At 44.4% G+C, this 21,195-nt stretch overlaps 1 protein-coding gene across 1 annotated transcript in view; it reads right to left on the minus strand.

Annotated features, from left to right (window-relative positions):
* HELZ (helicase with zinc finger) overlaps positions 1-11,259 on the minus strand; it is a 164,714-nt gene extending 153,455 nt beyond the window's left edge. The window contains exons 1-4 of the mRNA XM_035026358.1: positions 11,224-11,259; positions 9,858-9,913; positions 8,812-8,914; positions 4,959-5,015 (exon numbers count right to left, since the gene is read on the minus strand). The gene's annotated coding sequence lies outside the window, so the exon portion shown is untranslated. The remainder of the gene's footprint in view (positions 1-4,958; positions 5,016-8,811; positions 8,915-9,857; positions 9,914-11,223) is intronic.
* Positions 11,260-21,195: the final 9,936 nt, after the last annotated feature.

A 21,195-nucleotide genomic window follows, 5' to 3' on the forward strand; every position in this document is an offset into this window, starting at 1 on the left:
GAACAACCGTTCAAGTCGGACAATGGGTACAGCAGGTAGTCTTTTTCCACTTTCTGTGGAACCTCTGAAAGTTTCCATAATAACAAATTTTAACTAAGGGGCGCCTGGGTGGCTCAGTCAGTTAAGCGTCTGCCTTTGGCTCAGGTCATGATCCCTGAGTCCCAGGATCAAAGTCCACCTCAGGCTCCACGCTCAGCCAGGAAGGAGTCTGCTTCTCCCACCCCCTCTGCTCCTCCCAGCCTCCATGCTCATGCTCTCTCTCTCACTCTCTCAGATAAATACATAAAATCTTTTTTAAAAAATTTTACTAATTAAAAAATAAAGTCCTCATTCCCCAACTGAGCACACCTGGGTGTGAGGAAAACCCCCCAGATGAGAACCTTCAACACTTTGCAGTGAGAGGCAGGGAAGAGAACACTGGACTGGGAATCAAGAAGCTTCATCCGTGCTTGGCTTTATTAAGTGTGAGACCTCACAAATTTCCTCCTCTGTTTCTTCTAAGATTAAAATTCTGATTTCAGCTTTCTACTCGTTCCCCAGACTCAACAAACAAAACCAAATTCATCTCTCCTCTATTCCAAACCCCTAAGACCTGTTCTCCCCTCCTGACTTCCCTATTCCCGATGCCTATTCTGCCAGCCACCCAAGCATGAAAACCTCAACACCACCTCTGACTTGAGACATCGAACTCTACTGTTCCCTTCCCCTCCTACCTAATCCGTCACCACGTCTCTTTGTTCAACCTCCAAAATATCTCCTGAATGCACTGCCATCGGTTCAGTTCAGGCCCTCAACATCCCTCCCTTGGACTATTACCATGAATTGCAACTAAAGTCCCTCTCTCACGAGCCTGGGTGGCTCAGTCGGTTAAGCATCTGCTTTTGCCTTGGGTCATGATGCCCCAGGATGGAGCCCCGCCTCAGGCTCCCCGCTCAGCGGGGAGTCTGCTTCTCCCTCTGACCCTCCCCCGTCTCATTCTCTCTCTCTCTCTCACTCACTCTCAAATAAATGAAATCTTTAAAAAAAAAAGCCCCCCTCTCTCTTTCTCCTCACTGCCAATCCATCCTATTCATCCTCGGTCTGGCATTTAAGACCCTCCAAAACCCAGTCCTGACCTCTCAGCAGCCTCACCTTCCACTATGTTCCTTTATGTCTCCCAGGGTCCAAGTGGTTTGGACATGCAGTTTCCTGATGTCCACCTCATTTCCGACACCACTGCCCCACCTCTGCTCAAGCTATCCTTCCTTCCAGAATGCCCTCTTCTTTCCATTGCTTCTCACCTTCCTGATGGTACCATTTAAATACCACTTCTTCAGTTGAAGTGTTCCTTGATATCCCCAAGGGGGCAGTATCACACCCTCTACTTAACCACGAAGCACCTTGGCTGAACCTCTTTTATAACACCTACCAAACTCCTAATAGTCCTTTCTTTTTCTGGTGCCCCTAATCTCCCTACTAGATAATTCATTCCTTGTCAGTAGGAAATAGGTCTTATTCCTCTTTGTATTCCTCAGAACAGAGCTTCTCAAAGACTGTGCAAAGGCACAGTGGCATGCCATGAATGAGTTAAAGATGTCCCAGACAGTAATCCCCTCAGCCCTCCAAGCAGTCACAAAGGGAATTCAGCAGCCAGAGTCCCCACTAGTCAAGTCTCAAGCATTCTCACGTAGCCTCCTCCTTCAACCAGGTAGACACCACAATGATAACTTGGAGGCACTCAGAGGATACAACACAGCACATGATACACAATGGATGCCCAATAAACATTTGAACTGAATCTGAGAATAATCTACCTGTTCCCCTTCAACCACTATCTCCAAGATCACTTACCATCTAGACCTCTTTGAACATTTCCTCTGAACGTGTGCTGGTTATCTTTTTAATAATCACCGGTTTATTTGCTGGCTATACTTGCCTTACTATCCAAAACTCACATCAATACTGTATTGCATAAAATAGCAGAGGATATGCACAAACAATTCACCAAAAAGAGACTGAAAGAGTAAAATTCAACATTACAGAACAAAGAAATGCAAATGCCACTTTACACTACTAAATGAGCAAAAACTTTTAAGTATTTCTGTCCAGCTATGGTAAAACAGGTATATCCATGTATCTGTTAGAAGTACAAACTGGTACAACATTCTTGAAAAGCTATACGGCAATATATACAAAAAGCCATAAAAACATTCATTCCATTTAACACAATACACTCAGAAATGTACCCTAGAAATATAATTAGTCAAAAAAATAATACCAATAATATCTACGATAATGTAAAGTCCTAAGTGAAAACCAGGGAGCAACATAAATACCTAACACTGAAAGATTTAAGTAAATTATGGGAGCATGACTTGAGGAAATATTTTGCAATATATAAGCATACAGGGGCGCCTGGGTGGCTCAGTAATTTGAGTGTCTGACTCCTGATTTTGGCTCAAGTCATGACTCCGGATTGTGAGATCAAGCCCCATGTCAGGCTCCACGATCAGTGGGAGTCGGCTTCTCTCTCTCTTCCTCTGCTCCTCCCTTCACTCATATGCACGTACTCTCTCTCAAATAAATCTTTTTAAAAAAATGTAAGCATATAAATTAAAATCGTGACATCTATAACATGGAAATGTTCCATGATCTAGTAAGTAGAAAAAATTCAAGTTACATGCACCATAATTAAACATGAGTAAAAAATGTATTATGTGTGGGGTGCTTGGGTGGCTCAGTCAGTTAAGCGCCTGCCTTCGGCTCAGGTCATGATCCCAGGGTCCTGGGATCGAGCCCCACATCAGGCTCCCTGCTCAGCGGGGAGTCTGCTTCTCCCTCTCCCTCTGACCCCTCCCCCCACACACGTGTTCTTGCTTGCTCTGCTCTCTTTCTAAAAAGAAAAAAAGAGGGCGCCTGGGTGGCTCAGTCGTTAAGCGTCTGCCTTCGGCTCAGGTCATGATCCCGGAGTCCCGGGATCGAGTCCCACATCGGGCTCCCTGCTCGGCGGGAAGCCTGCTTCTCCCTCTCCCACTCCCCCTGCTTGTGTTCCTGCTCTCGCTATCTCTATCTCTGTCAAATAAATAAAATATTAAAAAAAAAAAGAAAAAAAGAAAAAATATGTATATGTGTGTATATACTTACATATATATACATATGCTTACATACAAAAATATATATTTTAATGGAACACCAAAACAAAAATCAACTATTTTAGGGCAATAATCTAAATATTTAACAATTTATTTAATATCTATTCTTCTTAACATAAAAAAGAAAGTTCCCCCATACTGAGGAAACAGAGGGGTTCCAGGATATAAGTTCGATAGAGCCTCAAGAGTCTCAAGAAGAGGTCCACCCCTCCCTTCCACTGCTCATTTTGGCCTTAACTGAGAACTCTCATGCATTCCTTATCACAATGACCTCTATATGACACCCCCAGACCCCAGCTTTCCAAGGCCAACAAACCACCTCAACTGTTTTGAACTCCCAAATCATGCAAAACAAACATAAACTCTAAAAGAAAGAATGCCTACAACTGTATGTTACTTTAGCAATCAGCAAACAGCCAAGCCCAAATTCAATTACAAACCCTGAAAGTATATAGTATTGTCACATTAAAGTTTCTGGGATTCTCAAAGCCAACTTGCTGACTCAGTAGTGGACTGTATCACAGTTTAAAAAAAAAAAAGCAGTATGGAATCACGGACAAATCAAAGAACTAAGGGCCAGGAGACCAAGATACAGTTAAAAAAAAAGAAAAGTTACTTTAAGAACAAAGAACTGAAAACTAAAAACTCCAGCTTAAAGCAGATGGGTAAAAAGTAGCTGGCCATGTCTTAAAAATCTCACCCAGCCAGAGTCCATAAGGCAGGATGGCAAGTCATTTTATTAACAGATGAAGCTTTCTTGAGCTGGTGAAGTCTAACAAAAGACTAGGACTGAATATATCAAAACATAATTTTTAGCACTGATGCTCCACAAGGATAAAATTAAAGAAGTCTTCTAATTGTTTTTTCTGTAATATCACCACTGTCTAATAATGAAAGACCAAGATACAGGGGCGCCTGGGTGGCTCAGTCATTAAGCGTCTGCCTTCAGCTCAGGTCATGATCCCAGGGTCCTGGTATCGAGCCCCACATCAGGCTCATGCTCAGCAGGAAGCCTGCTTCTCCCTCTCCCACTCCCCCTGCTTGTGTTCCTGCTCTCACTATCTCTCTCTCTGTCAAATAAATAAAATCTTTAAAAAAAAAAAAAAAAAAAAAAGACCAAGATACAACAATGGACCAAAAAAATTAGTTATTGTGAATCAGAAATAATAAAGACTAAATTGCCTTTCTTAGAAGGGAATTTCAGCGAAAGATAAATAATTTGGAGGCCTAATAAATATAACCATTAGGAAAAAAGTTTAACCTTGTGTTTCTATTGCTGTGTTCTCAGTATCTAGACTCAGTATCTAAAATGCAGATATATACAATCATTCATGACAATACATACACAGCAGATACCAGGATAAACAAACTATTCAATACTTAACCAAGTTCATCAGAGCACAGGGTGATTACCACTCCAGAATGTTGACACAAAAACTGAAGGGCCTCTCAAGCTCCAATCATATGCAGATAGGATGAGACCCTGTGCAGTTACTCATTCAGAACATGAGTGGAAGATTAACCTACCCTCACTCCTCTCCAAACAAACTCTGACAAAGCGGCAAGCAGTCTCTTCATGGGATGTTCATCATCATCCTGTCTGTTCCAGAAGGCGCCAATTCAGTCGGGACCTGCATCTTCAGGTTTCCACGGTCTCACTACTGCCCAACATTATTCCCCACCCCCCACCCCCACTCCACCCTTGTCCCCAGCCCCACCTTATTCTTCCTGGACGGACTCGCCCTCTAGATTAAGCCTCTCTTGTCACCTTCTCAAGCATTACCAAGTTCTTGTTTTCTAAATAAAGCTTTCCTAAACCTTACTCACCTGCAGTTCACTGCACTGGGTATCACCCAAATAGCCCATCAGAGCTCTTTATAATTTCTGAAAGAGAGAAAAGGAAGCTTTTAAATACATAGTAGAAAACACCTTTGCTGATGTATCAGTTCTGAAGCATTTGTATCCAGTATTCACAGTGTATGGTCTTTTGGTCCATAGTATTTCAGTAAAATGTAGCATAACCAGCCAGGACCAAAAGTCCTGAGATAAGAGACCAGCGATAAAAGTTTGGTTTATTGTTGCTATTACTTAGCTGGGTGACCTTGGGCAAGTCACTTGACTTCTGCAGGCCTAAATCCTCATCTGGAAAAGAAAACAGACTAGAAAGAAGTAGCAGAGCACATTACAGTGGAAAGAGCACAGGCTCTCCTAGACAGAACACCAGCACCACAACTTACCATTCTTAGGACATTTGTTAGCTAGTTCACATTTGGCCTAAATTTTCTCCTCTGCAAAATGGAAATAACAACTATCTTAGGGTTGTTATGAGAATTACGGGAGAGATAATGAGTTATAAAAAGCCTATAGTAAACATACTGTGCAGTTTATCATAAAATTCTACAGCTGGTAATTACCACCATTACCCCCAGCCCTAAGGTTATATGAATTCAATTCCCAAGTATTTATTTCCTTAAAAGATCAACAAATCAAAACTGTACCAACCTGACAATGGAATTAACTGTTTCACTAACAATTCAATTACAGTTATCTTAAACTGATGGTAGTTTAAGATTATCAATATTACTTAACATCGCAGGAAATAGGAGCAGAAGAGTCCCTGCGTAACATCTAAACTGGTTTGGTGCCCATGCCTTCCCCGACTTCTCCCTCTGCTTTCACTACTAGTAGTCTACACCGGCAACAGAGAGGCCTTCCAAAAGCCAAATGACACCAACTGTTTTCTAAGGGTCAGCTCAGGGGAACAGAACTGAAGATGGAGTAAGGAGAACAAAGTCTTTTTTTTTTTTTTTTTATCTTTTTTACTGGACACCTGGTGGCTCAGCCAGTTAAGCGTCTGCCTTCGGCTCAGGTCATGATCTCAGGGTCCTGGGATCTCTGCTCAGCGGGGAGTCGGCTTCTCCCTCTCCTTCTGCCTGTGCTCCCCCTGCTTGAGCTCACTCTCTCTCTCTTCCTCCTCTCACTCTCTCTCAAATAAATAAAATCTTTAAAAAAAATAAAAATAAATCTTTTTAACTTTATAAACTTAAGTACTGTTCAATTTTGTTTACTATAGCATGCATCAGTTTTTACATAAAAATAATTGTTTAAGGGGTGCCTGGGTGGCTCAGTTGGTTGAGTGTCTGCCTTCGGCTCAGGTCAGGATCTCGGGGTCCTGGGATCGAGCCCCGCATTGGGCTCCCTGCTCAGCGGGGAGTCTGCTTCCCTCCTCTCCCTCTCCCTCTGTGATCTCTCTCGCTCTCTCTTAAATAAAATCTTTAAAAATAAAAAACAATTGTTTAAAACTATATTAATTATCATATTGCCTAGTGACAGGAAGCTTGCCTTACAGGAATATTTTCACCGCAAGGAGAATTTCCACAGAAGAAAGCAAAAAGGCAAATTCAGATGTGCTGAGAACACCTAAAATACGGCACAGAAATAACAAAAATCACAAACACTCACACTTCAGAATGGTTCAGTCAAAAAATGCGCCATGGATTCTTTGAAGATCTAATGATGAATCAGGGGGTTTTTGGTTCAAAAGCAAGATGAATATACAAACTCTGGTTTTACCAGACAACTTCCTGCTCTTAGAGAAAATGATCCAGCACGATTTATACAAGTAAACAAGTTGGTATGACTATCTGGCAGTATGTTGAAAAACTTTCAATTTGTTTTAGACAATTGATAGCTTTTAAAAACTATATTACATGTACTTACATATTTAATATATGTAAATTAAAAGTCTTCATGTTACATCTACAATATTATTTTTAAAAGAGGAATATTAACTCTATTAAATTCAGGATTACTCAAAAGTATTATCTCAGCCACTCCTGAAGTGACAAACCACTATGTTTTATGTTGCTTCTAGCCAATGCTACATAAATCCTGACTACACCCATCAATTTAAACGAACTGTAAGCTGGTGTGGCCACATTCTCCACACGTAACATAGTTCTTTCCCAGAAAACATTTCAAAATATTACTTAGAAATCAAATTATATTTGAACGTACACTTATCTAAGTTTATGAAAATAAATACCCATAACAATTTGCTTATAATTTTTAAGTAGCTCCTCACCCTATCTTGTTTATCAACAAGTCGATAAACTTGACCCAAAATCCTCTACACATCTGAAACAACAGGCAAAGGACAGTATTTCTTGCGCTGAGCCAGTATTTGGATCTTAAATATAGTCTGACAATTATAAACTAACTTTTATTTAACATTAATACCAAGCCTACCTCTTAAACAGGGAATAAAAATGCATGTATAAGATCTAGTCTACTTATTTGTAGGTCCCTCTGCAATATTCTTAGCCTTTCATGAATATGCTGTGTATTTTTAAACTACACAAGGCCCTCTGCAAGTAGGAATGATCTCTTCCATTATTTTGGCATCACTCCCCTCCCCAGGAAAAAACTGGACAGTCCATAAATGTATACAGACTTTACAATGGGGACTGAATTTTTTTAAGATTTTATTTTATTTATTTGACACAGAGAGACACAGCGAGAGAGGGAACACAAGCAGGGGGAGCGGGAGAGGGAGAAGCAGGCTTCCCGCTGAGCAGGGAGCCCGATGCGGGGCTCGATCCCAGGACTCTGGGATCATGACCTGAGCCGAAGGCAGCCGCTCAATGACTGAGCCACCCAGGCGCCCTGGGACTGAATATTTTTTATATTAGAAAATGAAAAATCTTCCTCACAGTGGCAAAAATCAAAGTTTGCCACCTGGTGGAGAGGTACTTAATGACTCCCCAAAACTACAGACTAACCTAAAAATAGTGTCCTAGCTTCTCAGCCAAAAGGATAGACTAAAAAAGCTACTCTTTATTCAGCTACAAGACAGTGTCTTCAACTTAGCCCCAACCTTTAATACTATGGTATTTCCTATTTTAGAATATTTTGTGTAACAACTTGTTTGATAACCAACCACTAACTTCATTTTGAAGTGAATACTAATGCTTCACATGGTCTACATGTGTGAAAATTACAGAAAATGTCTTGACATAATTCAGGCCAAACAACACTAGCCACAAGAGATTACCAATTTCTAAATATTCCATTTTTTTTTAAAGATTTTATTTATTTATTTGACAGAGAGAGACACAGCAAGAGAGGGAACACAAGCAGGAGGAGCGGGAGAGGGAGAAGCAGGCTTCCTGCCGAACAGGGAGCCCAACGCGGGGCTCGATCCCAGGACCCTGGAATCATGACCTGAGCCAGAGGCAGATGCTTAACGACTGAGCCACCCAGGCGCCCCTAAATATTCAATTTTTTTAAGTTTTCATTTTATTTTATTATTTTTAGCATTCTCTACACCCAACATGGCACTCAAACTCACAACCCAGAGATCAAGAATCTCATGCTCTTCCAACTGAGCCAGCCAGATGCCCCTAAATATTTCATTTTTAGACTACAAATGAACATCTCCATAGGCTAAGAAGCAGATCACTGGTTCCTTCTCACAAAGTAATCTGTAAATTTAAATATATAAATAAAAATAAAAGGATCTGATTGGAAGGTCTAAGGCATGAATATGCCTCCATCTGTAAGCTGAAAATAAATAAACTTTAAAATCCACATTTGCTCTGCCAAGAATAAAAATAAAAATATTTATAATACACACAAGCACTGAGTTTCAAACACAAGCAAATGTGGCATATGCACTTACAAAAGGATCTTGATTTACGTCCACCTTCCTCTCCCAAGTTTTGTTTTGTTTTTGTTTTTTTGGGGTTTTTTTGTAAGGCAAAATGTCAATAGAATGCCTCAATCTGGAAAAAAATAAAGCACAGCTTATTCTTCTTAATCAGATGTTCTGAGAAATAGGTAAAGTTTGTGAAAGGATTTCAAAATCCAAAGGCTACCCATTTGTGTTGGGGAAATCACACACACACACACACACAACTGCAGTGGGCCCTAATAACTTTACATTTTCTCAACAAACCATAATAAAATATTTTTAAAGTTGAGAAAATTGCTTGTGAAAAACGTAAAATTAGCAAATTTCTCTCCTCCTCCCCATTATAGAATATACTAACAGTTCACTAATACTTTATCAATAATGTCCTTTAAATCCAAAGCATTAGAAGATAAAGCAGCACTTCCAATTCACACACTACGTGACCAGAAAATAATGACAAACCAGTCTTATCCCTAATAAACTAACCCAAACTCAACACTATCATTTTCATTTCAAAATAACTATGGGAGAAACAAATACTATTCCATTTCTCAGAAAATAAAAGGAGTGACTGATGCATAAAATCAATCTTTCCAATGGAAAGGGTGTTCTTGACAAGAGTCCCAGTAACTTGGACACACAAAATCCACATAAACAATCACTAACACTCAATATAGAGAATGTGATAGACACCAATACACATATGAAATTAAGACACCCAATTAAAGTTACACAAGGAAATTTACATATAATTACCCCCCACTCCCGTGAAGATACTGATCAAGGATAGCTGCAAGTACCATTTGGCTCTGGATAAGCTCCACTATGGGTAACTACGCTGCAACAACTTAAGTTTGGTACATTTGACACATTTTTCCTTTCTAAAGCAACCCCTTCTACACACCCATTTGACTGATTGAGATATTCGGAAAATAAAGATGGTCCCATCAAATTACTTAGTTTCAGCCTCACCCTTATGCGTTGATTAAAATAAAGAAGGGAAAAAGGTAAATCATTCTTAACTGCAGTCTCACCTTACACATCTCACCAGCACTGTAGTTCTTTAGTGATCAATTACTTCATCCAATTCCTGAGGCAAACAGAAAAGTAAAATGTGTCTGTACAACACCACCAACAGACATGATCAGTAGCAAATACTTCATCAGCCCCAAGTGAGAGGGCTTCTAAATTTCAAATGGAAAAAGTTACCAAAATGGTACAGTATGCAGTTCTGTAAATGATTATTTTGCTTTCAAGTAAAAACATTTCCTTTCTATGTGATGGAAGAACAGACTATAAAATGCTCTTAAGATCCAAAACGTAAAAAAAGCCATCTCTTTCGGCACTGATTGATGTTACTTTCAAAAGAAGAAAAGAAACGAAGGACAGGAAGCCTCATTAATATGAGTTCAAGAGAGGCCAAAATTAAGAACAAACTAGCCAGGACAACTCCTCTCCCCCCCCACCCCACCCCCACCCGGCATCCACGGTCTCTAGAGTTATCCATATTATATTAACGATTTGCCTGAAAAGTCTAAGTTGTGAGGGAGAAGCAATAACAATTTTGAGTTTCAAACAAAACCTGAGGATCCCAATCCAAGAAGAACCCTAAGACCCTGGCTTCCAGCCCTGTCTGAAGGATCCTCAGCGAAGGAGAGGATGCAGAAAGCTCAAAAAATTGGGGGGTAGAAGAACCAAAGTTCCCTAAATAAAACTGCAGTCCTTAGCCCTAGAGAAGGGGAGTCTTAAAAGAATCTCCCAAAAAAAGGTAAGTCTGTTTTTATTTTTGTTGATGTGCTTGTGGGCCAATGAGAATTTCCGAAGAGGGGGGCGGGGGGGGGGAGTGAAGCTCAGGCAACAGCCCCCGGCGGGGGAGGGAGGGGGCGCACCCCTGACCCACTTTTGCCGACGCCCACCCTCGGCCCCCGCCCCACCGCCGCAAGTCCGAGCCCTGAGGGGGCGATCAAGCGGGGCGTGGGAGGCCCGCACCCTCCCCGCACCCTCCCCACCCCCAGCCGCGACCCGGAGGAGGGGAGCGTGCAAGGCGGCTCGACCCCCCCCCCTCCCCGGAGTGCCCGCGGCAGGAGAAACCTCCCGCAGGCTCGCGGCCCGGGTCTGCAAAGCCCCCTCCACCGCCTGGGCCCCGGGCGCCGCGGCCCCCAGCGGAGGGGAAGGGGACCGAGGAGGGGAAGAAGCTGTAAACAGCCCCAGCGTCCGGGCCTCGCCTCGAAGAGCCCCGCTTCCCAGGCCCCGCCGCGGGCCGCCTGGGTCCCCAGCCCGCCCGAGGGCCGCCCCTCCCGGGGCCCCGGGGGCCGGAGGGGAGTCAGGTCTCCTCCCCAGAGGGCTCCGGCAGCTCGCGGAGCGGTCCCAGCAGCAGAGAAGGGGGAAGTCAGGACTTACCTGTCATTACTTTCTACGCCATCTTGGATCCACTTGTCAACGTCCCCACAAAGCATTATGGGTAAGAAAGAGCCTTTAAAGTGACTCCCCCCCTCGGCCCCCGACTCCCGCCTCCCGCCGCCGGCGCCGCCCCTCCGGCCGCACCTCCCGCCCGGAAAGTTGCCGCGGCTGGCGGGCCGGCGCGGGCGCCTGCAGCCGGGCCCCCTCCCCTCCTCCGGGCTGTTTGCATTTAAAATTCACCATTTTAAAAATGTGGCTTTGGGTTTTCCTCTTGGCTCCTGCCCCTGGGTTCCCTTCCCCCCACCCCTCGCCTCCACGCCTGTTCCCTTTGCCCCGCCGCCCTCCTGCCCTGGCAGACACCCCACGTCTGCATTTAATCAGCCCGAGGTTTCCCTGCTGCTGGCAGCAGAGAGCTGCTCATTGATTTATTTATGCGCATTTATGCGTCTGTTACTGCTCTAGATCCTCGGTGCCCGGCGGCGGGCTTCTGCGGCCGGCTCCCTACCCCGGGGCAGCCGGGGGTCGCCTGCAGGGCCGGGAGCCCGGCAGCACCGCAGACCCGTCGGCGCTCTCACTCCCGCATCCGCAGGCGGAAGGTGCCTCTATCCTGGCAGCGCGTTCCGGGGCCGTCGGGCTCCAGGACCTGGGCGGACCCTGGCCCCCAGTCAGCCGGCGTCAACGCGCGTTTGGGGGCTGGGGAGAAGTAACGAGCTAAATGGAACTTTTACCCGTTTGATCTCCCTCCCGCTGTCTCCTCCCCTCGGCGGGTAACGTGATCCGCGACCCTCTAGGTGGGGACCCCTCCCCTAGGAATGTGACTTTAGGCACTGCCGAGTCCACCCTTTCGCATTCTAGGCAGAATGCGGACTGTGACTTCCCGGGGCAGGTAACTCGGGGGCTCGGGCTGTTGGATCCGACCCGGACGGGGAGGCGCGCCAGGGCTCCGGGAGAATCCGCGAGAGGAGAGGGTACGGGGCTGGCAGGAGGGTGCGCCCACCTGGGTCCATCTGCCGGATCCCAGCAGGAAGGCGAGCCCTAGAGGCTGGGCAAGGGGAGGATTACCCGCGCCACTCCCGCCTGGGAGTTGTGGGGGGACGCCCGGAGTCGCCTGTTTGCGACGGGGTGCGCTGTAAATAGGGGGCGCAGAGACGCGGGGCGAACAACTCCGCAGCCCGCTCACGCCCGCGGGCTCTTTGCAAGGCGCAGACCTCTCCCCGAAACCCGCCGCGGGCTTTTGGGTTGCGCGGGTGAGCGCAGGACTCGCCCGCACCCTCGCGCGGTGGTCCCAAGCCCCGTGGAGCCGCTTGGTCAGTCGCCCAGCTCTCTCCCTTCCCAGGGACTCTGGTACTCTGCTATGCAGACGTTGGGAGGCTGCTCTGGTTGCCTTTTTTTTTTTTTTTTTTTCCAAGCAAGCTTTTACAAGGAGGTGTCCAAGGGAAAATCCTCTAGGACATCAATGCTTGTGAAACTGTGTTCGGTACAAAATGTTGTTGAAGGGTTCTGAAATTAGAAGAATGCGCGGGCATTTAACCTCCCTCTTCGGTGCACAGGGAGTGCCTAGGGCCTGGGTCTATCCTTAGGTTTTGCTCCCCTCCAGACCCTACGACAACTTCTTTCTCTCTCTGCACTACTTTTCCCTCCAGAAACCTGCATGGTTGCTGACACGAGCCCTGCCCCCGGGGAACAGAAAAAAAAAAAAAAAAACCCACCAGGCAATTGTCCCGGCCAGATGAGTGGAGTGAGGTGTAGACTCATTAAGGGATTGGCCCGGGGTCAGCCATGAGGGAGGGAACAAGGTAATGAGTCACTCCCAGCCGGCACAGAACGAGGCGTGCTGGAGAAGGACCTCCCCTGAGTCACCCGCTTCTCTGAGCTTGGGAAACTGAGGCCTGGAGCCAGGTTCTTAGCTGTTCCCGCACATGCAGCCACGCAGGACCTGTGGACTAGAGGGAGGGCACTCAGAGGACCCTCTGCTGCTCCTCTCTGAAAAATGGGCTGCCCCTCCCATCTAAAGGATCTAAAGTCTACTTTTCACGGGGTACCGTAGTTACTCCTTTTCCAGTTCTCCTTCTGCACTTGCTTAGACACTCCTATGTACTTATTTAATGGTTCCTTTGTGTTTACATGGCACTTTAGGTGTGTGGTCTGAGTTGCCTATAATTAAACACTGAATGGGGGGGCAGGCTGGAGCAGCCAAGAACTATGCCTCACAAAGGCTTCCTTAGTAGGTACCTTTTGTTGCCTTGCATATGCAACCCAGAGAAGCTCAGAGTTTACTGTGACTGCCGGCCCACTAATCTGCTCCAGTGTGCAGCCTGGTACATCCTTGTCCAAGACACCACCTGTTGCCTGAGCTAGATGTCCTCCTCACTCTTCTCCCTGCTTCCACTCTGCCCCCTGCAGTCCATTCTCCATCTGACCAACCCTGTGGCATGCCTGAAATGTTAATGCCGGAGTCCTCTGCTTAACCCCATCAAAGATGGCCTGTTCACAATTGGAAGAAAATCCAAATTCCTCACTGTGGCCTACAAACTCTTGTGTGAGGGGGTGCAGCCTCCCTCCCTCCCTGGCCGTGATCCGGCACACTGGCCTTGTCTTCCCCTGCAACACCCCAAACTTCCTTCCACTGAGAACCTGGTCACGCCACATCTGATGAGCATCATCTTTTCAGCTGTCTGCTCAAAAGTCACCTCCTCCGAGAGGACTTTCCTGATCCCCTTAACCAAAAGAGGTCACTCACTATTCGCTTATCCTGCATTAGAAATGATCATGTTGGGGGCACCTGGGTGGCTCAGTCGTTAAGCATCTGCCTTCAGCTCAGGTCATGATCTCAGGGTCCTGGGATCGAGCCCCGCGTCGGGCTCCCTGCTCAGCGGGAAGCCTGCTTCTCCCTCTCCCACTCCCCCTGCTGTGTTCCCTCTCTCGCTGTGACTTTCTCTGTCAAATAAATAAATAAAATCTTAAAAAAGAAAAAGAAATGATCATGTTTGTCTATTATGGGCCCCAACCCCATTAGAGTGTAAGCTCCACAAGGACACAGGCCTCATCTGGCTTGTCCCCTCAGTGCCTAGACTAGGGCCTGGCACATATATAGACACTCAGCAAAATATTTTTTGAATGAATGACCACACATTTTTTTAAAGATTTTTTTTTTTAAAGTAATCTCTGCCCCCAACGTGGGGCTTGAACTCATGACCCCAAGATCAAGAGTCACACACTCTACCAACTGAGCCAGCCAGGTGCCCCTGAATGAGCAGACATTTATCAGAGCAGGGTGGTGGTGGTGAAAGTGCTGGAGAATAGAATGAGGGGCTGAGGGCCCTGCCTTCCATCTCTTCAGGCCACTCTGACCATGCACAGCTACAGATGGGCAAATAGTAATGAAATGGGGAGGAAACAGGCTCTTTGGCCAACCTTAGTGGTACTCCATTGTGATTCTGACCTGATAAACACTGCCCCACATAAGACCCCAACCACTCCCCCACCCCCTCCTCCCCATTCCTCTTACTGGCCAACCCTTCTTTTCAACCCCGAGACTGTCCTTAGATCTCTCTTCTTCACCTACACTCCCCTGACCCACCATCTCTCAGTCTTTTTTTTTTTTTTCCCATCTCTCAGTCTTAAGGCTTTAAATACCATCTTTACCCTGAAGTAGGACTTTAAACCTAGAGCTGGAGTCCAGAGCTTTCTCCGGAGCTTCAGACTCTCTGCCTCCCCACTTGGATCTCTCAGAGACATCTCACCCCACAAATATGTTCCACCACGGTCTTCCCCAACTCCATTCTTGGCAACTCCATCCTTGAAATTGCTCACACCACAGTCCCTCCTGTCTTTCTCTCAGACTCCACCTTCAACCCATGTACAAATCCTGCTTTGCCTACAAAATGTATCCTGAATCCTACCGTTTCTCATCACCACCATCACTGCCACTCTGGTCCACACCACTGTCATCTTCTTGCCATTCCCACCTTCCAGTGCATTCTCAGGGTAGCTGCCACACCCGGTCTGGGTAAAATGCACATCAAATCTTTTCTGTCCTGTGCACACAACCTTCTGATTTCCACTCCTCTCATTCAGAAGAGAAGCCAGAGTCACACAATCAGCCTCATCTCCTTTCTTTGACCTAATCCCCCCACCTCTCTCACCCTTGCTCTGCCTTAGCCTTGATGGCCTCCTTTTTGAGTGTTTCCTCCTTCAGTAATATATCCACATGGCTATGGAACTCTGCCTGATCAAAAATACATGCATCATGGGGCACCTGGGTGGCTCAGTCAGTTAAGCGTCTGACGCTTGGTTTCACGTCATGATCTCGGGATCTTGGGATTGAGCCCCCCATCAGGCTCCATGCTCAGCGGGGAGCCTACTTCTCCCTCTCCCTCTGCCTGCCCCTCTGCCTACTTGTGTGTGCGCTCTCTTTCTCTGTCAAATAAATAAAATATCTTTAAAATAAAATAAAAATGGGCGCCTGGGTGGCTCAGTCGGTTGAGCGCCTGCCTTTGGCTCAGGTCATGATCCCAGGGTCCTGGGATCGAGCCCCTGATAGTGTCGGGCTCCCTGCTCAGTGGGGCGTCTACTTCTCCCTCTCCCTCTGCCCCTCCCCCACTTATGTTCGCACACACGCGTGCGCTCTCTCTCTCTCTCTCTCTCTCAAATAAATAAAATATTTTTTAAAGATAAATAAAATAAAAATATTCTCACTCCCTCTCCCTCTGCCCCTACCCCTCTCTTGCTCACTCGAACTCTCACACTCTCTAAAAAAACAAAAATACTTGCATCCGACACTAAGCTGAACAGACGATAGACCTTTATTACATTAATCCACTGACAACTTGTTGTCTGTTTGCTGTAGCATCTAGCATCTTAATGACTACACCGTGGTTACTGTAGCCCACTAGCATGCAAGTTCAATGAAGCAAGGATTTACAACATATGTTTTGTTCATTTATATGTTTATCCTTAGTGCCCACAACAAGACTTAGCATACAGTAAGTACTTAATGACTACTTATTGAGTGAATGAATTCCCTTTTCCACAACCACTCATGAAAATTAGTGAATGGTTGACAAAGAAAGGACAATAGGAAAGACATTTTAGCTTGTTTTTGCTAAAGAAGCAGAAACTGGGTTCCGAGAGAATCACTGGATACAAGGCTTTGATAAAACCACAAAGAGTTCCCCCTCATTTTGTTCCCTGTTTTCACCTTTTTCTTCTCCTTTTCTTCCTCCTACTTTTCTACCTCCTCCCTCTCTATTCCACCCAAGTCCTGCTTCATTCTCCCCCTCTCCTTTCTCTTCCATGAATTTTCTTCTTTTTCTTCCCACAATCTAGCAAGAATTTCCTGCCTATTCTGAAACTTTAAAAGTCCTAGAAGAGAGCACAGGCAGTAATGTCTCTGACATCAGCCATTGCAACATTTTTCTAGAACTGTCTCCTGATGCAAGGGAAATAAAAGCAAAAATAAACAATTGGGACTATATCAAAATACAAAGCTTCTGCACAGCAATGGAAACAATCAACAAAACTTAAAAGACAACCTACTGAAGAGAGGAAAATATTTGCAAATGACATATCCAGTAAAGGGATAGTATTTAAAACTTAAAAAGAACTAATAAAACTCAATACCAAAAAAAAACACCAATTATCCAATTTAAAAATGCGCAGAAGTGGGGCGCCTCGGCTTGGTCGGTTAAGCATCTGACTCTCGATTTGGGCTCAGGTCATGGTCTCAGGATTGTGGGATCAAGCCCCACATTGGGCTCCAAGCTTTGCAGGGAGTCTCCTTGAGGTTCTTTCCCTCTCCCTCTCCCTCTGCCCCCCCGCACTCCCTCTCTCTCTCAAATAAATAAATCTTAAAACACAAATGGGAGAAGATCGGAACAGACGTTTCTCCAAAGAAAACATACAGGTGGCCAAGAGACACATGAAAAGATGCTCAACATCACTCATCATCAGGAAAATGCAAATCAAAACCACAATAAGATATTACCTCACACCTGTGAATGACTAAAAATAAAAAAACGAAAAAACAAGAAACAACAAGTGTTGGGGAGGATGTGGAGAAAAAGGAACTCTTGTGCACTCTTGATGAGAATGCAAACTGGTGCAGCCACTGTGGAAAACAGTATAGAGGTTCCTCAAAAAATTGCACTACTGGGTATTTACCCAAAAATTACAAAAACACTAATTCAAAGGGATATGTTTATTGGAGCATTATTTACAATAGCGAATTATGAAGCAGCCCAACTGTCCATCGATAGATAAATGCATAAAGAAGAGATGGTATATATATGCAGTGGAATATTATTAGCCATTAAAAAAAGGAAATCTTGCCATTTGCAACAACATAGAGCTGGAGAGTATAGTGCTAAACAAAAAGAGTCAAAGACAAATACCATGTGCATTCAGTCATATGTGGAATTTAAGAAACAAAACAAAGTAGGGACGCCTGGGTGGCTCAGTCGTTAAGAGTCTGCCTTGGGCTCAGGTCATGATCCCAGGATCCTGGGATCAAGCCCCGCATCGGGCTCCCTGCTCAGCGGGAGGCCTGCTTCTCCCTCCCCCACTCCCCCTGTTTGTGTTCCCTCTCTCGCTGTGTCTCTCTCTGTCAAATAAATTTAAAAAGTCTTTAAAAAAAAAAAAAAAGAAAGAAAGAAAACAAAGTAAAAATAGAGAGACAAACCAAGGAACAGACTCCTAACTATAGAGAACACACTGATGGTTACCAGAGGGGAGGTGGGGGGGAATGTGGAAAATAGGAGATGGGGATTAAGAGTACATTTATTGTGAAGAGCACTGATTGATGTTTAGGATTGTTGAATCACTATATTGTACACCTGAAACTAATACAACATTGTATGTTAACTATACTGAAATTAAAATTAAAAACTTAATTAAAAAAAAGAACTCACTGCCTTTTGATTTGAACAGTGAGTGCTCAGCTAGGATGTCTGTCACTTAAAATATAGATGTGGCAGGCATACCTGGGTGGCTCAGTCTGTTAAGCATCCAACTCTAGATTTCGGCTCAGGTCCTGATATGAGGGTTGAGAGATCAAGACCCAAACTGGGTAGCATAAGCGCCACAGAGTCTGCTTAAAACTCTCCCTCTCCTTCTGCCCCTCCCCCGCTAAAATAAAATAAATCTTTATAAATTATGGAGAGAGAGGAGTGAGAGGTAAGATGGAGTAAAAAAATAAACAGTAAATCCCAGGTGCCTGGGTGGCTCATTCGATTGAGCAGCTGACTTGATTTTGGCTCAAGTCATGATCTCAGGGTCCTGGGTTTGAGCTCTGTGCCAGGCTCTACATTCAGCAGAGAGTCTGCTTGAGGATTCTCTCTCCCTCTCCTTGCTCCCAACCCCCGCTAATGCTCTCTCTCTCTCTCTCTAAAATAAATATATACAACTTTAAAAAAAAATAGTAAATTCTTGGAATCTTACCCTCTGTTTCTGCCCTACCATTGAGGACAACCCAAACAAATGGACAATATATTCTTCAAAACAACTGCTTGACCACATCTGGAAGGTTAACAAAAGTGAAAAACTACCAGGGTAGAGAGAAAAGGGAGGTAATTCCGAAATTTGGGGTCCTTGTACCCTACAGCCCTTTCCTTTTGACAACTCTTTGAGTCAAGAGTATCACCTCAAACCCATTAGGATAGCTATTATCAAAAAAAAATAAAAAATAATAAATAAATAAATAAATATATATATATATATATATATATATATATAGGGGCAGCTGGGTGGCTCAGTCGATTAAATGTCTGCCTCAGCTCAGGTCATGATCCCAGAGTCCTGGGATGAAGCCCCCAGTCAACCTCCTTGCTTGGCAGGGAGCCTGCTTCTCCCTCTCCCTCTCTACCTGCAGTTCCCCCTGCTTGTGCTCTCTCTCTCCTTCTCTCTCTCTCTCTGTCAAATAAATAAATAAAATCTTAAAATATGTGTGTATATATATATATATATATATATATATATATATCAAGTATAGAAGGGTTGCATGGCTTCCTCACTCAGTGAAGCATATGACTTTTTTTTTTTTTTTAAGATTTTACTTATATATTTAGAGAGAGTAGGGGAGGGGCAGGAGAGGGAGAGAGACAATCTCAAACTCTTCGCTGAACATAGAGCCCCATGTGGGGCCCAATCTCACAAACCCAAGATCACTACCAGAGCTGAAACCAAAATACAGACACTCAACCGATAAGCCACCCAGGTGCCCCAAGTATGTGACTCTTTATCTCTGGGTTGTGAGTTCAAGCCCCACATTGGGCACAGAGATTACTTAAAAAAAAAAAAAAAAAATCACAAGTGTAGGAGAAGATGTGGAGAAATGAAAAACCATGTGCTTTGCTTTGCTAATGGGAATGTAAAATGGTGCAGCCACTATGGAAAACACTATGGCAGTTCCTCAAAAAATTAAACAATTACCATATGACCCAGCAATTCCACTACCAGGTATACACCCAAAGCGAAAAGCAACAACTCAAACAGGTTTTTTGCTGTTGTTGCTGTTTGTAAGTAGGCTCCACACCGAGCGTGGAGCCCAATGTGGGGCTTGAGCTCACAACCCTGAGATCAAGACGAGGACGCTTAAATGAGGGTGCCCCTCAAACTGGTATTTGTACACCCATGTTCATACCAGCATTATGCTCAAGAGCAAAAACAGAGAAGCAACCTAAGTGTCCATCAGCATATGAATGGATAAAAAAATATGACATATGCATACAATGGAATACTATCCAGCCTTGAAAAAGAAGGAAGTCCGGACACAGGCTACAACATGGATGGACCTTATGGACATTATGCTAAGTGAGATAAGGCGGCACCAAAATAACAAATTACCCAGGCGCCCTAAGATGGCAAATGGTATGGTAGGTGTATTTTACCACAAATTTTTAAATAAAAACAAATTTAAGGGATGCCTGGGTGGCTCAGTTGGTTAAGTGTCTGCCTTTGGCTCAGGTCATGATCCCAGGGTCCTGGGATGGAGCCCTGCATCAGGCTCCCTGATCAGTGGGGAGTCTGCTTCTCCCTCTGCCTCTGCCTCTACCTCTCCCCCCAGCTTGTTCTCTCTCTCTCTTTCTCTCTCAAATAAATAAATAAAATCTTTTAAAATAAATAAATAAATAAATAAGTAAAATAAAAACAAATTTAAAAAGACAAACCATGCAAAAACTAACCAAAAGAAAGTAGGCTTTATGGCAAAAAGCATTACTAGAAATCTTTATGAGGCACAACTCATAATGATAATATGCTTAATTCACCAAGAAGATGTAACAGTTGTAATTTCTGTGAGCCTAATACCCATATCATCAACACATATAAAGCAAAAGCATGGACAGAATTGCAAGAAAATAGAGACAATACTACAATTCTAGCAGAAGATCTCTGTATAAGCGACTATTAGAACATACAGATGAAAAGTGTAAGAAATAGATTTGGACAACTGGATAAGCAAACTTTACCTAATAGATATATATAGAATACTGCACTCATAACTGCAGATCACAAATTCTTTCTAAGTGAACATGGAATGTTTATGAAAATGCCAGGCAATATAGCAAGTCTCAACAAATTTCAAATGCTCTAAATTATACAGAGTACATTCTCAGACAATGATGCAATTAAGCTAGAAAATGAGAAGAAAAAAGGTAAGTAAAAAAAAAATACCTACATATTTGAAAACTATATGTTCCTGAATAACTCGTAGATTTTCAAAAAATCACAATGGGAATTAGAAAATATCTTTTTTTTTTTAAGATTTTATTTATTTGCTAGAGAGAGAGAGAGACAGTACAAGCAGGGGGAGTGGCAGGCAGAGGGAGAAGCAGGCTCCCCGCCGAGCAAGGAGCCCGATGTGGGACTCGATCCCAGGACCCTGGGATCATGACCTGAGCCGAAGGCAGACACTTAACCAACTGAGTCACCAGGCGTCCCGGGAATTAGAAAATATCTTAAACTGGGCGCCTGGGT

The sequence above is a fragment of the Mirounga leonina genome, unplaced genomic scaffold, assembly GCF_011800145.1.
Source record: "Mirounga leonina isolate KUSES-001 unplaced genomic scaffold, KU_Mleo_1.0 Mir_197, whole genome shotgun sequence".
Lineage (NCBI taxonomy): Eukaryota > Metazoa > Chordata > Mammalia > Carnivora > Phocidae > Mirounga > Mirounga leonina.